Source organism: Cyclopterus lumpus, chromosome 3 (assembly GCF_009769545.1).
Source record: "Cyclopterus lumpus isolate fCycLum1 chromosome 3, fCycLum1.pri, whole genome shotgun sequence".
Lineage (NCBI taxonomy): Eukaryota > Metazoa > Chordata > Actinopteri > Perciformes > Cyclopteridae > Cyclopterus > Cyclopterus lumpus.
The window spans coordinates 3,966,328-3,979,863 of NC_046968.1; the positions used below are offsets into that span (position 1 = coordinate 3,966,328).

The 13,536-nt window shown below is 41.7% G+C and overlaps 28 non-coding genes across 28 annotated transcripts; all 28 read right to left on the reverse strand.

Moving 5' to 3' along the window:
• Positions 1 to 47: 47 nt before the first annotated feature.
• LOC117728970 lies at positions 48 to 188 on the reverse strand. The gene has a single exon (XR_004609331.1). It is a non-coding gene; the product is annotated as a U4 spliceosomal RNA (small nuclear RNA).
• Positions 189 to 544: 356 nt separating this feature from the next.
• LOC117728941 lies at positions 545 to 685 on the reverse strand. The gene has a single exon (XR_004609303.1). It is a non-coding gene; the product is annotated as a U4 spliceosomal RNA (small nuclear RNA).
• Positions 686 to 1,041: 356 nt separating this feature from the next.
• LOC117728950 lies at positions 1,042 to 1,182 on the reverse strand. The gene has a single exon (XR_004609311.1). It is a non-coding gene; the product is annotated as a U4 spliceosomal RNA (small nuclear RNA).
• A 344-nt stretch (positions 1,183 to 1,526) lies between these two features.
• Positions 1,527 to 1,667, reverse strand: LOC117728937. Its single transcript, XR_004609299.1, has one exon. It is a non-coding gene; the product is annotated as a U4 spliceosomal RNA (small nuclear RNA).
• Positions 1,668 to 2,021: 354 nt separating this feature from the next.
• LOC117728933 lies at positions 2,022 to 2,162 on the reverse strand. Its single transcript, XR_004609295.1, has one exon. It is a non-coding gene; the product is annotated as a U4 spliceosomal RNA (small nuclear RNA).
• Positions 2,163 to 2,506: 344 nt separating this feature from the next.
• Positions 2,507 to 2,647, reverse strand: LOC117728909. Its single transcript, XR_004609271.1, has one exon. It is a non-coding gene; the product is annotated as a U4 spliceosomal RNA (small nuclear RNA).
• A 354-nt stretch (positions 2,648 to 3,001) lies between these two features.
• On the reverse strand, positions 3,002 to 3,143 carry LOC117728960. Its single transcript, XR_004609321.1, has one exon. It is a non-coding gene; the product is annotated as a U4 spliceosomal RNA (small nuclear RNA).
• Positions 3,144 to 3,494: 351 nt separating this feature from the next.
• Positions 3,495 to 3,635, reverse strand: LOC117728942. The gene has a single exon (XR_004609304.1). It is a non-coding gene; the product is annotated as a U4 spliceosomal RNA (small nuclear RNA).
• A 353-nt stretch (positions 3,636 to 3,988) lies between these two features.
• Positions 3,989 to 4,129, reverse strand: LOC117728951. Its single transcript, XR_004609312.1, has one exon. It is a non-coding gene; the product is annotated as a U4 spliceosomal RNA (small nuclear RNA).
• Positions 4,130 to 4,484: 355 nt separating this feature from the next.
• Positions 4,485 to 4,625, reverse strand: LOC117728908. Its single transcript, XR_004609270.1, has one exon. It is a non-coding gene; the product is annotated as a U4 spliceosomal RNA (small nuclear RNA).
• Positions 4,626 to 4,970: 345 nt separating this feature from the next.
• On the reverse strand, positions 4,971 to 5,111 carry LOC117728936. Its single transcript, XR_004609298.1, has one exon. It is a non-coding gene; the product is annotated as a U4 spliceosomal RNA (small nuclear RNA).
• Positions 5,112 to 5,461: 350 nt separating this feature from the next.
• On the reverse strand, positions 5,462 to 5,602 carry LOC117728952. Its single transcript, XR_004609313.1, has one exon. It is a non-coding gene; the product is annotated as a U4 spliceosomal RNA (small nuclear RNA).
• Positions 5,603 to 5,955: 353 nt separating this feature from the next.
• LOC117728938 lies at positions 5,956 to 6,096 on the reverse strand. The gene has a single exon (XR_004609300.1). It is a non-coding gene; the product is annotated as a U4 spliceosomal RNA (small nuclear RNA).
• Positions 6,097 to 6,447: 351 nt separating this feature from the next.
• On the reverse strand, positions 6,448 to 6,588 carry LOC117728955. The gene has a single exon (XR_004609316.1). It is a non-coding gene; the product is annotated as a U4 spliceosomal RNA (small nuclear RNA).
• Positions 6,589 to 6,938: 350 nt separating this feature from the next.
• On the reverse strand, positions 6,939 to 7,079 carry LOC117728974. The gene has a single exon (XR_004609334.1). It is a non-coding gene; the product is annotated as a U4 spliceosomal RNA (small nuclear RNA).
• A 299-nt stretch (positions 7,080 to 7,378) lies between these two features.
• Positions 7,379 to 7,519, reverse strand: LOC117728925. The gene has a single exon (XR_004609287.1). It is a non-coding gene; the product is annotated as a U4 spliceosomal RNA (small nuclear RNA).
• A 345-nt stretch (positions 7,520 to 7,864) lies between these two features.
• Positions 7,865 to 8,005, reverse strand: LOC117728948. The gene has a single exon (XR_004609309.1). It is a non-coding gene; the product is annotated as a U4 spliceosomal RNA (small nuclear RNA).
• Positions 8,006 to 8,359: 354 nt separating this feature from the next.
• LOC117728943 lies at positions 8,360 to 8,500 on the reverse strand. The gene has a single exon (XR_004609305.1). It is a non-coding gene; the product is annotated as a U4 spliceosomal RNA (small nuclear RNA).
• A 345-nt stretch (positions 8,501 to 8,845) lies between these two features.
• On the reverse strand, positions 8,846 to 8,986 carry LOC117728959. The gene has a single exon (XR_004609320.1). It is a non-coding gene; the product is annotated as a U4 spliceosomal RNA (small nuclear RNA).
• A 352-nt stretch (positions 8,987 to 9,338) lies between these two features.
• Positions 9,339 to 9,480, reverse strand: LOC117728967. Its single transcript, XR_004609328.1, has one exon. It is a non-coding gene; the product is annotated as a U4 spliceosomal RNA (small nuclear RNA).
• Positions 9,481 to 9,830: 350 nt separating this feature from the next.
• Positions 9,831 to 9,971, reverse strand: LOC117728928. Its single transcript, XR_004609290.1, has one exon. It is a non-coding gene; the product is annotated as a U4 spliceosomal RNA (small nuclear RNA).
• Positions 9,972 to 10,322: 351 nt separating this feature from the next.
• LOC117728944 lies at positions 10,323 to 10,463 on the reverse strand. Its single transcript, XR_004609306.1, has one exon. It is a non-coding gene; the product is annotated as a U4 spliceosomal RNA (small nuclear RNA).
• A 354-nt stretch (positions 10,464 to 10,817) lies between these two features.
• LOC117728966 lies at positions 10,818 to 10,957 on the reverse strand. Its single transcript, XR_004609327.1, has one exon. It is a non-coding gene; the product is annotated as a U4 spliceosomal RNA (small nuclear RNA).
• Positions 10,958 to 11,308: 351 nt separating this feature from the next.
• LOC117728963 lies at positions 11,309 to 11,449 on the reverse strand. Its single transcript, XR_004609324.1, has one exon. It is a non-coding gene; the product is annotated as a U4 spliceosomal RNA (small nuclear RNA).
• A 350-nt stretch (positions 11,450 to 11,799) lies between these two features.
• LOC117728929 lies at positions 11,800 to 11,940 on the reverse strand. The gene has a single exon (XR_004609291.1). It is a non-coding gene; the product is annotated as a U4 spliceosomal RNA (small nuclear RNA).
• Positions 11,941 to 12,281: 341 nt separating this feature from the next.
• Positions 12,282 to 12,422, reverse strand: LOC117728945. The gene has a single exon (XR_004609307.1). It is a non-coding gene; the product is annotated as a U4 spliceosomal RNA (small nuclear RNA).
• Positions 12,423 to 12,772: 350 nt separating this feature from the next.
• LOC117728956 lies at positions 12,773 to 12,913 on the reverse strand. Its single transcript, XR_004609317.1, has one exon. It is a non-coding gene; the product is annotated as a U4 spliceosomal RNA (small nuclear RNA).
• Positions 12,914 to 13,267: 354 nt separating this feature from the next.
• LOC117728964 lies at positions 13,268 to 13,408 on the reverse strand. Its single transcript, XR_004609325.1, has one exon. It is a non-coding gene; the product is annotated as a U4 spliceosomal RNA (small nuclear RNA).
• Between the last annotated feature and the right edge of the window lie 128 nt (positions 13,409 to 13,536).

Consider the following 13,536-nt stretch of genomic DNA (forward strand, 5'->3'; position numbering starts at 1 on the left):
AACATTTTACTGTAGATTTTAAAGTTTAATATTTACATCAAGTGTAGTCTCCTTAGAGACTGGCAAAAATTGCCATAGCTGACTATATTTCAAGTCATCTAGGCGGGGTATCGGGTTAAGTTTTCAACCAGCAATAATCACGTCTCAGTACAACTTCCTCGACTATGAAATTGCCTCTGCGAAGGGATGCATACTGCTCACAAAAGATTAAACAGTACCTAGGCCGACAGTCCCAAAACACACTGGTGCATTTCTCCATCCTAACAGGTCAATGGTGCTTCTGATTGGCTTGTTGATTACAAACCACGCCTTCTCCATGTAATGGCACTCAAGGCGGGAAGGAGATACAACAAAACTTTAGCCTAACCTACTTTGTGACTATTGTGGTAAGCAAGTATAACAATGGACAGGCATATTTGATCATGAATTTCAGCCTGGTAAATTGTAGCCAAAACTGAGCTTTTTAGTGGATTTTTGGAAGTCAAACGAGATCCCAAAACATTTTACTGTAGATTTTAAGGTTTAATATTTACATCAAGTGTAGTCTCCTTAGAGACTGGCAAAAATTGCCATAGCTGACTATATTTCAAGTCATCTCGGCGGGATATTGGGTTAAGTTTTCAACCAGCAATAATCACGTCTCAGTACAACTTCCTCGACTATGAAATTGCCTCTGCGAAGGGATGCATACTGCTCACAAAAGATTAAACAGTACCTAGGCCGACAGTCCCAAAACACTTGGTGCATTTCTCAATCCTAACAGGTCAATGGTGCTTCTGATTGGCTTGTTGACTACAAACCACGCCTTCTCCATGTAATGGCACTCAAGGCGGGAAGGAGATATAACCGACCGTTAGCCTAACCGACTTTGTGAGACTACTGTGGTAAGCAAGGATAACAATGGACAGGCATATTTGATCATGAATTTCAGCCTGGTAAATTGTAGCCAAAACTGAGCTTTTTAGTGGATTTCTGGAAGTCAAACGAGATCCCAAAACATTTTACTGTAGATTTTAAGGTTAATATTTACATCAAGTGTAGTCTCCTTAGAGACTGGCAAAAATTGCCATAGCTGACTATATTTCAAGTCATCTCGGCGGGGTATCGGGTTAAGTTTTCAACCAGCAATAATCACGTCTCAGTACAACTTCCTCGACTATGAAATTGCCTCTGCGAAGGGATGCATACTGCTCACAAAAGATTAAACAGTACCTAGGCCGACAGTCCCAAAACACGTGGTGCATTTCTCCATCCTTACAGGTCAATGGTGCTTCTGATTGGCTTGTTGACTACAAACCACGCCTTCTCCATGTAACTCAAGGCGGGAGGAGATATAACCGACCGTTAGCCTAACCTTCTTTGTGAGACTACTGTGGTAGGCAAAATGGTCAGGCATATTTGATCATGAATTTCAGCCTGGTAAATTGTAGCCAAAACTGAGCTTTTTAGTGGATTTCTGGAAGTCAAACGAGATCCCAAAACATTTTACTGTAGATTTTAAGGTTTACTATTTACATCAAGTGTAGTCTCCTTAGAGACTGGCAAAAATTGCCATAGCTGACTATATTTCAAGTCATCTCGGCGGGGTATTGGGTTAAGTTTTCAACCAGCAATAATCACGTCTCAGTACAACTTCCTCGACTATGAAATTGCCTCTGCGAAGGGATGCATACTGCTCACAAAAGATTAAACAGTACCTAGGCCGACAGTCCCAAAACACGTGGTGCATTTCTCCATCCTAACAGGTCAATGGTGCTTCTGATTGGCTTGTTGACTACAAACCACGCCTTCTCCATGTAATGGCACTCAAGGCGGGAAGGAGATACAACCGAACGTTAGCCTAACCTACTTTGTGAGACTACTGTGGTAAGCAAGGATAACAATTTGATATATTTGATCATGAATTTCAGCCTGGTAAATTGTAGCCAAAACTGAGCTTTTTAGTGGATTTCTGGAAGTCAAACGAGATCCCAAAACATTTTACTGTAGATTTTAAGGTTTAATATTTACATCAAGTGTAGTCTCCTTAGAGACTGGCAAAAATTGCCATAGCTGACTATATTTCAAGTCATCTCGGCGGGGTATCGGGTTAAGTTTTCAACTAGCAATAATCACGTCTCAGTACAACTTCCTCGACTATGAAATTGCCTCTGCGAAGGGATGCATACTGCTCACAAAAGATTAAACAGTACCTAGGCCGACAGTCCCAAAACACGTGGTGCATTTCTCCATCCTTACAGGTCAATGGTGCTTCTGATTGGCTTGTTGACTACAAACCACGCCTTCTCCATGAACTCAAGGCGGGAAGGAGATATAACCGACCGTTAGCCTAACCTTCTTTGTGAGACTACTGTGGTAGGCAAAATGGTCAGGCATATTTGATCATGAATTTCAGCCTGGTAAATTGTAGCCAAAACTGAGCTTTTTAGTGGATTTCTGGAAGTCAAACGAGATCCCAAAACATTTTACTGTAGATTTTAAGGTTTAATATTTACATCAAGTGTAGTCTCCTTAGAGACTGGCGAACATTGCCATAGCTGACTATATTTCAAGTCATCTCGGCGGGATATTGGGTTAAGTTTTCAACCAGCAATAATCACGTCTCAGTACAACTTCCTCGACTATGAAATTGCCTCTGCGAAGGGATGCATACTGCTCACAAAAGATTAAACAGTACCTAGGCCGACAGTCCCAAAACACGTGGTGCATTTCTCCATCCTAACAGGTCAATGGTGCTTCTGATTGGCTTGTTGACTACAAACCACGCCTTCTCCATGTAATGGCACTCAAGGCGGGAAGGAGATACAACCGAACGTTAGCCTAACCTACTTTGTGAGACTACTGTGGTAAGCAAGGATAACAATTTGATATATTTGATCATGAATTTCAGCCTGGTAAATTGTAGCCAAAACTGAGCTTTTTAGTGGATTTTTGGAAGTCAAACGAGATCCCAAAACATTTTACTGTAGATTTTAAGGTTTAATATTTACATCAAGTGTAGTCTCCTTAGAGACTGGCAAAAATTGCCATAGCTGACTATATTTCAAGTCATCTCGGCGGGGATATTGGGTTAAGTTTTCAACCAGCAATAATCACGTCTCAGTACAACTTCCTCGACTATGAAATTGCCTCTGCGAAGGGATGCATACTGCTCACAAAAGATTAAACAGTACCTAGGCCGACAGTCCCAAAACACGTGGTGCGTTTCTCCATCCTAACAGGTCAATGGTGCTTCTGATTGGCTTGTTGACTACAAACCACGCCTTCTCCATGTAATGGCACTCAAGGCGGGAAGGAGATATCAACCGACCGTTAGCCTAACCTTCTTTGTGAGACTACTGTGGTAGGCAAAATGGTCAGGCATATTTGACCATGAATTTCAGCCTGGTAAATTGTAGCCAAAACTGAGCTTTTTAGTGGATTTTTGGAAGTCAAACGAGATCCCAAAACATTTTACTGTAGATTTTAAGGTATAATATTTACATCAAGTGTAGTCTCCTTAGAGACTGGCAAAAATTGCCATAGCTGACTATATTTCAAGTCATCTCGGCGGGATATTGGGTTAAGTTTTCAACCAGCAATAATCACGTCTCAGTACAACTTCCTCGACTATGAAATTGCCTCTGCGAAGGGATGCATACTGCTCACAAAAGATTAAACAGTACCTAGGCCGACAGTCCCAAAACACGTGGTGCATTTCTCCATCCTAACAGGTCAATGGTGCTTCTGATTGGCTTGTTGACTACAAACCACGCCTTCTCCATGTAATGGCACTCAAGGCGGGAAGGAGATATAACCGACCGTTAGCCTAACCTTCTTTGTGAGACTACTGTGGTAGGCAAAGGATACATTGATATATTTGATCATGAATTTCAGCCTGGTAAATTGTAGCCAAAAACTGAGCTTTTTAGTGGATTTCTGGAAGTCAAACGAGATCCCAAAACATTTTACTGTAGATTTTAAGGTTTAATATTTACATCAAGTGTAGTCTCCTTAGAGACTGGCAAAAATTGCCATAGCTGACTATATTTCAAGTCATCTCGGCGGGGTATCGGGTTAAGTTTTCAACCAGCAATAATCACGTCTCAGTACAACTTCCTCGACTATGAAATTGCCTCTGCGAAGGGATGCATACTGCTCACAAAAGATTAAACAGTACCTAGGCCGACAGTCCCAAAACACGTGGTGCATTTCTCCATCCTTAACAGGTCAATGGTGCTTCTGATTGGCTTGTTGACTACAAACCACGCCTTCTCCATGTAATGGCACTCAAGGCGGGAAGGAGATACAACCGAACGTTAGCCTAACCTACTTTGTGAGACTACTGTGGTAAGCAAGGATAACAATTTGATATATTTGATCATGAATTTCAGCCTGGTAAATTGTAGCCAAAACTGAGCTTTTTAGTGGATTTCTGGAAGTCAAACGAGATCCCAAAACATTTTACTGTAGATTTTAAGGTTTAATATTTACATCAAGTGTAGTCTCCTTAGAGACTGGCAAAAATTGCCATAGCTGACTATATTTCAAGTCATCTCGGCGGGATATTGGGTTAAGTTTTCAACCAGCAATAATCACGTCTCAGTACAACTTCCTTGACTATGAAATTGCCTCTGCGAAGGGATGCATACTGCTCACAAAAGATTAAACAGTACCTAGGCCGACAGTCCCAAAACACGTGGTGCATTTCTCCATCCTTACAGGTCAATGGTGCTTCTGATTGGCTTGTTGACTACAAACCACGCCTTCTCCATGTAACTCAAGGCGGGAAGGAGATATAACCGACCGTTAGCCTAACCTTCTTTGTGAGACTACTGTGGTAGGCAAAATGGTCAGGCATATTTGATCATGAATTTCAGCCTGGTAAATTGTAGCCAAAACTGAGCTTTTTAGTGGATTTCTGGAAGTCAAACGAGATCCCAAAACACTTTACTGTAGATTTTAAGGTTTAATATTTACATCAAGTGTAGTCTCCTTAGAGACTGCCAAAAATTGCCATAGCTGACTATATTTCAAGTCATCTCGGCGGGGTATCGGGTTAAGTTTTCAACCAGCAATAATCACGTCTCAGTACAACTTCCTCGACTATGAAATTGCCTCTGCGAAGGGATGCATACTGCTCACAAAAGATTAAACAGTACCTAGGCCGACAGTCCCAAAACACGTGGTGCATTTCTCCATCCTAACAGGTCAATGGTGCTTCTGATTGGCTTGTTGACTACAAACCACGCCTTCTCCATGTAATGGCACTCAAGGCGGGAAGGAGATACAACCGACCGTTAGCCTAACCTTCTTTGTGAGACTACTGTGGTAGGCAAAATGGTCAGGCATATTTGATCATGAATTTCAGCCTGGTAAATTGTAGCCAAAACTGAGCTTTTTAGTGGATTTTTGGAAGTCAAACGAGATCCCAAAACATTTTACTGTAGATTTTAAGGTTTAATATTTACATCAAGTGTAGTCTCCTTAGAGACTGGCAAAAATTGCCATAGCTGACTATATTTCAAGTCATCTCGGCGGGGTATCGGGTTAAGTTTTCAACCAGCAATAATCACGTCTCAGTACAACTTCCTCGACTATGAAATTGCCTCTGCGAAGGGATGCATACTGCTCACAAAAGATTAAACAGTACCTAGGCCGACAGTCCCAAAACACGTGGTGCATTTCTCCATCCTTACAGGTCAATGGTGCTTCTGATTGGCTTGTTGACTACAAACCACGCCTTCTCCATGTAATGGCACTCAAGGCGGGAAGGAGATATAACCGACCGTTAGCCTAACCTACTTTGTGAGACTACTGTGGTAAGCAAATGGATACATTGCTATATTTGATCATGAATTTCAGCCTGGTAAATTGTAGACAAAACTGAGCTTTTTAGTGGATTTCTGGAAGTCAAACGAGATCCCAAAAGATTTTACTGTAGATTTTAAGGTTTAATATTTACATCAAGTGTAGTCTCCTTAGAGACTGGCAAAAATTGCCATAGCTGACTATATTTCAAGTCATCTCGGCGGGGTATTGGGTTAAGTTTTCAACCAGCAATAATCACGTCTCAGTACAACTTCCTCGACTATGAAATTGCCTCTGCGAAGGGATGCATACTGCTCACAAAAGATTAAACAGTACCTAGGCCGACAGTCCCAAAACACGTGGTGCATTTCTCCATCCTTACAGGTCAATGGTGCTTCTGATTGGCTTGTTGACTACAAACCACGCCTTCTCCATGTAATGGCACTCAAGGCGGGAAGGAGATATAACCGACCGTTAGCCTAACCTTCTTTGTGAGACTACTGTGGTAGGCAAAATGGTCAGGCATATTTGATCCATGAATTTCAGCCTGGTAAATTGTAGCCAAAACTGAGCTTTTTAGTGGATTTTTGGAAGTCAAACGAGATCCCAAAACATTTTACTGTAGATTTTAAGGTATAATATTTACATCAAGTGTAGTCTCCTTAGAGACTGGCAAAAATTGCCATAGCTGACTATATTTCAAGTCATCTCGGCGGGATATTGGGGTAAGTTTTCAACCAGCAATAATCACGTCTCAGTACAACTTCCTCGACTATGAAATTGCCTCTGCGAAGGGATGCATACTGCTCACAAAAGATTAAACAGTACCTAGGCCGACAGTCCCAAAACACGTGGTGCATTTCTCCATCCTATCAGGTCAATGGTGCTTCTGATTGGCTTGTTGACTACAAACCACGCCTTCTCCATGTAATGGCACTCAAGGCGGGAAGGAGATATAACCGACCGTTAGCCTAACCTTCTTTGTGAGACTACTGTGGTAGGCAAAATGGTCAGGCATATTTGATCATGAATTTCAGCCTGGTAAATTGTAGCCAAAACTGAGCTTTTTAGTGGATTTCTGGAAGTCAAACGAGATCCCAAAACATTTTACTGTAGATTTTAAGGTTTACTATTTACATCAAGTGTAGTCTCCTTAGAGACTGGCAAACATTGCCATAGCTGACTATATTTCAAGTCATCTAGGCGGGGTATTGGGTTAAGTTTTCAACCAGCAATAATCACGTCTCAGTACAACTTCCTCGACTATGAAATTGACTCTGCGAAGGGATGCATACTGCTCACATCCTAACAGGTCAATGGTGCTTCTGATTGGCTTGTTGACTACAAACCACGCCTTCTCCATGTAATGGCACTCAAGGCGGGAAGGAGATACAACCGAACGTTAGCCTAACCTACTTTGTGAGACTACTGTGGTAAGCAAGGATAACAATTTGATATATTTGATCATGAATTTCAGCCTGGTAAATTGTAGCCAAAACTGAGCTTTTTAGTGGATTTCTGGAAGTCAAACGAGATCCCAAAACATTTTACTGTAGATTTTAAGGTTTAATATTTACATCAAGTGTAGTCTCCTTAGAGACTGGCAAAAATTGCCATAGCTGACTATATTTCAAGTCATCTCGGCAGGATATTGGGTTAAGTTTTCAACCAGCAATAATCACGTCTCAGTACAACTTCCTTGACTATGAAATTGCCTCTGCGAAGGGATGCATACTGCTCACAAAAGATTAAACAGTACCTAGGCCGACAGTCCCAAAACACGTGGTGCATTTCTCCATCCTTACAGGTCAATGGTGCTTCTGATTGGCTTGTTGACTACAAACCACGCCTTCTCCATGTAACTCAAGGCGGGAAGGAGATATAACCGACCGTTAGCCTAACCTTCTTTGTGAGACTACTGTGGTAGGCAAAATGGTCAGGCATATTTGATCATGAATTTCAGCCTGGTAAATTGTAGCCAAAACTGAGCTTTTTAGTGGATTTCTGGAAGTCAAACGAGATCCCAAAACATTTTACTGTAGATTTTAAGGTTTAATATTTACATCAAGTGTAGTCTCCTTAGAGACTGCCAAAAATTGCCATAGCTGACTATATTTCAAGTCATCTCGGCGGGGTATCGGGTTAAGTTTTCAACCAGCAATAATCACGTCTCAGTACAACTTCCTCGACTATGAAATTGCCTCTGCGAAGGGATGCATACTGCTCACAAAAGATTAAACAGTACCTAGGCCGACAGTCCCAAAACACGTGGTGCATTTCTCCATCCTAACAGGTCAATGGTGCTTCTGATTGGCTTGTTGACTACAAACCACGCCTTCTCCATGTAATGGCACTCAAGGCGGGAAGGAGATACAACCGAACGTTAGCCTAACCTACTTTGTGAGACTACTGTGGTAAGCAAGGATAACAATTTGATATATTTGATCATGAATTTCAGCCTGGTAAATTGTAGCCAAAACTGAGCTTTTTAGTGGATTTCTGGAAGTCAAACGAGATCCCAAAACATTTTACTGTAGATTTTAAGGTTTAATATTTACATCAAGTGTAGTCTCCTTAGAGACTGGCAAAAATTGCCATAGCTGACTATATTTCAAGTCATCTCGGCGGGATATTGGGTTAAGTTTTCAACCAGCAATAATCACGTCTCAGTACAACTTCCTCGACTATGAAATTGCCTCTGCGAAGGGATGCATACTGCTCACAAAAGATTAAACAGTACCTAGGCCGACAGTCCCAAAACACGTGGTGCATTTCTCCATCCTTACAGGTCAATGGTGCTTCTGATTGGCTTGTTGACTACAAACCACGCCTTCTCCATGTAACTCAAGGCGGGAAGGAGATATAACCGACCGTTAGCCTAACCTTCTTTGTGAGACTACTGTGGTAGGCAAAATGGTCAGGCATATTTGATCATGAATTTCAGCCTGGTAAATTGTAGCCAAAACTGAGCTTTTTAGTGGATTTCTGGAAGTCAAACGAGATCCCAAAACATTTTACTGTAGATTTTAAGGTTTAATATTTACATCGAGTGTAGTCTCCTTAGAGACTGCCAAAAATTGCCATAGCTGACTATATTTCAAGTCATCTCGGCGGGGTATCGGGTTAAGTTTTCAACCAGCAATAATCACGTCTCAGTACAACTTCCTCGACTATGAAATTGCCTCTGCGAAGGGATGCATACTGCTCACAAAAGATTAAACAGTACCTAGGCCGACAGTCCCAAAACACGTGGTGCATTTCTCCATCCTTAACAGGTCAATGGTGCTTCTGATTGGCTTGTTGACTACAAACCACGCCTTCTCCATGTAATGGCACTCAAGGCGGGAAGGAGATACTAACCGACCGTTAGCCTAACCTTCTTTGTGAGACTACTGTGGTAGGCAAAATGGTCAGGCATATTTGATCATGAATTTCAGCCTGGTAAATTGTAGACAAAACTGAGCTTTTTAGTGGATTTCTGGAAGTCAAACGAGATCCCAAAACATTTTACTGTAGATTTTAAGGTTTAATATTTACATCAAGTGTAGTCTCCTTAGAGACTGGCAAAAATTGCCATAGCTAACTATATTTCAAGTCATCTCGGCGGGGTATCTGGGTTAAGTTTTCAACCAGCAATAATCACGTCTCAGTACAACTTCCTCGACTATGAAATTGCCTCTGCGAAGGGATGCATACTGCTCACAAAAGATTAAACAGTACCTAGGCCGACAGTCCCAAAACACGTGGATGCATTTCTCCATCCTTACAGGTCAATGGTGCTTCTGATGGCTCGTTGACTACAAACCACGCCTTCTCCATGTAATGGCACTCAAGGCGGGAAGGAGATATAACCGACCGTTAGCCTAACCTTCTTTGTGAGACTACTGTGGTATTCAAAATGGTCAGGCATATTTGATCATGAATTTCAGCCTGGTAAATTGTAGACAAAACTGAGCTTTTTAGTGGATTTCTGGAAGTCAAACGAGATCCCAAAACATTTTACTGTAGATTTTAAGGTTTAATATTTACATCAAGTGTAGTCTCCTTAGAGACTGGCAAAAATTGCCATAGCTGACTATATTTCAAGTCATCTGGGCGGGGTATTGGGTTAAGTTTTCAACCAGCAATAATCACGTCTCAGTACAACTTCCTCGACTATGAAATTGCCTCTGCGAAGGGATGCATACTGCTCACAAAAGATTAAACAGTACCTAGGCCGACAGTCCCAAAACACGTGGAGCATTTCTCCATCCTTAACAGGTCAATGGTGCTTCTGATTGGCTTGTTGACTACAAACCACGCCTTCTCCATGTAATGGCACTCAAGGCGGGAAGGAGATATAACCGACCGTTAGCCTAACCTTCTTTGTGAGACTACTGTGGTAGGCAAAATGGTCAGGCATATTTGATCATGAATTTCAGCCTGGTAAATTGTAGCCAAAACTGAGCTTTTTAGTGGATTTTTGGAAGTCAAACGAGATCCCAAAACATTTTACTGTAGATTTTAAGGTTTAATATTTACATCAAGTGTAGTCTCCTTAGAGACTGGCAAAAATTGCCATAGCTGACTATATTTCAAGTCATCTCGGCGGGATATTGGGTTAAGTTTTCAACCAGCAATAATCACGTCTCAGTACAACTTCCTCGACTATGAAATTGCCTCTGCGAAGGGATGCATACTGCTCACAAAAGATTAAACAGTACCTAGGCCGACAGTCCCAAAACACGTGGTGCATTTCTCCATCCTAACAGGTCAATGGTGCTTCTGATTGGCTTGTTGACTACAAACCACGCCTTCTCCATGTAATGGCACTCAAGGCGGGAAGGAGATACAATCGAACGTTAGCCTAACCTACTTTGTGAGACTACTGTGGTAAGCAAGGATAACAATTTGATATATTTGATCATGAATTTCAGCCTGGTAAATTGTAGCCAAAACTGAGCTTTTTAGTGGATTTCTGGAAGTCAAACGAGATCCCAAAACATTTTACTGTAGATTTTAAGGTTTAATATTTACATCAAGTGTAGTCTCCTTAGAGACTGCAAAAATTGCCATAGCTGACTATATTTCAAGTCATCTCGGCGGGGTATCGGGTTAAGTTTTCAACCAGCAATAATCACGTCTCAGTACAACTTCCTCGACTATGAAATTGCCTCTGCGAAGGGATGCATACTGCTCACAAAAGATTAAACAGTACCTAGGCCGACAGTCCCAAAACACGTGGTGCATTTCTCCATCCTTACAGGTCAATGGTGCTTCTGATTGGCTTGTTGACTACAAACCACGCCTTCTCCATGTAATGGCACTCAAGGCGGGAAGGAGATATAACCGACCGTTAGCCTAACCTTCTTTGTGAGACTACTGTGGTAGGCAAAATGGTACAGGCATATTTGATCATGAATTTCAGCCTGGTAAATTGTAGCCAAAACTGAGCTTTTTAGTGGATTTCTGGAAGTCAAACGAGATCCCAAAACATTTTACTGTAGATTTTAAGGTTTAATATTTACATCAAGTGTAGTCTCCTTAGAGACTGGCAAAAATTGCCATAGCTGAACTATATTTCAAGTCATCTCGGCGGGTATCGGGTTAAGTTTTCAACCAGCAATAATCACGTCTCAGTACAACTTCCTCGACTATGAAATTGCCTCTGCGAAGGGATGCATACTGCTCACAAAAGATTAAACAGTACCTAGGCCGACAGTCCCAAAACACGTGGTGCATTTCTCCATCCTTACAGGTCAATGGTGCTTCTGATTGGCTTGTTGACTACAAACCACGCCTTCTCCATGTAATGGCACTCAAGGCGGGAAGGAGATATAACCGACCGTTAGCCTAACCTTCTTTGTGAGACTACTGTGGTAGGCAAAATGGTCAGGCATATTTGATCATGAATTTCAGCCTGGTAAATTGTAGCCAAAACTGAGCTTTTTAGTGGATTTCTGGAAGTCAAACGAGATCCCAAAACATTTTACTGTAGATTTTAAGGTTTAATATTTACATCAAGTGTAGTCTCCTTAGAGACTGGCAAAAATTGCCATAGCTGACTATATTTCAAGTCATCTGGGCGGGGTATTGGGTTAAGTTTTCAACCAGCAATAATCACGTCTCAGTACAACTTCCTCGACTATGAAATTGCCTCTGCGAAGGGATGCATACTGCTCACAAAAGATTAAACAGTACCTAGGCCGACAGTCCCAAAACACGTGGAGCATTTCTCCATCCTTACAGGTCAATGATTGGCTCGTTGACTACAAACCACGCCTTCTCCATGTAATGGCACTCAAGGCGGGAAGGAGATATAACCGACCGTTAGCCTAACCTTCTTTGTGAGACTACTGTGGTAGGCAAAATGGTCAGGCATATTTGATCATGAATTTCAGCCTGGTAAATTGTAGCCAAAACTGAGCTTTTTAGTGGATTTTTGGAAGTCAAACGAGATCCCAAAACATTTTACTGTAGATTTTAAGGTTTAATATTTACATCAAGTGTAGTCTCCTTAGAGACTGGCAAAAATTGCCATAGCTGACTATATTTCAAGTCATCTCGGCGGGATATTGGGTTAAGTTTTCAACCAGCAATAATCACGTCTCAGTACAACTTCCTCGACTATGAAATTGCCTCTGCGAAGGGATGCATACTGCTCACAAAAGATTAAACAGTACCTAGGCCGACAGTCCCAAAACACGTGGTGCATTTCTCCATCCTTACAGGTCAATGGTGCTTCTGATTGGCTTGTTGACTACAAACCACGCCTTCTCCATGTAATGGCACTCAAGGCGGGAAGGAGATATAACCGACCGTTAGCCTAACCTTCTTTGTGAGACTACTGTGGTAGGCAAAATGGACAGGCATATTTGATCATGAATTTCAGCCTGGTAAATTGTAGCCAAAACTGAGCTTTTTAGTGGATTTCTGGAAGTCAAACGAGATCCCAAAACATTTTACTGTAGATTTTAAGGTATAATATTTACATCAAGTGTAGTCTCCTTAGAGACTGGCAAAAATTGCCATAGCTGACTATATTTCAAGTCATCTCGGCGGGATATTGGGGTAAGTTTTCAACCAGCAATAATCACGTCTCAGTACAACTTCCTCGACTATGAAATTGCCTCTGCGAAGGGATGCATACTGCTCACAAAAGATTAAACAGTACCTAGGCCGACAGTCCCAAAACACGTGGTGCATTACTCCATCCTAACAGGTCAATGGTGCTTCTGATTGGCTTGTTGACTACAAACCACGCCTTCTCCATGTAATGGCACTCAAGGCGGGAAGGAGATACAACAGAACGTTAGCCTAACCTACATTGTGAGACTACTGTGGTAAACAAGGATAACAATTTGATATATTTGATCATGAATTTCAGCCTGGTAAATTGTAGCCAAAACTGAGCTTTTTAGTGGATTTCTGGAAGTCAAACGAGATCCCAAAACATTTTACTGTAGATTTTAAGGTTTAATATTTACATCAAGTGTAGTCTCCTTAGAGACTGGCAAAAATTGCCATAGCTAACTATATTTCAAGTCATCTCGGCGGGGTATCGGGTTAAGTTTTCAACCAGCAATAATCACGTCTCAGTACAACTTCCACGACTATGAAATTGCCTCTGCGAAGGGATGCATACTGCTCACAAAAGATTAAACAGTACCTAGGCCGACAGTCCCAAAACACGTGGTGCATTTCTCCATCCTTACAGGTCAATGGTGCTTCTGATTGGCTCGTTGACTACAAACCACGCCTTCTCCA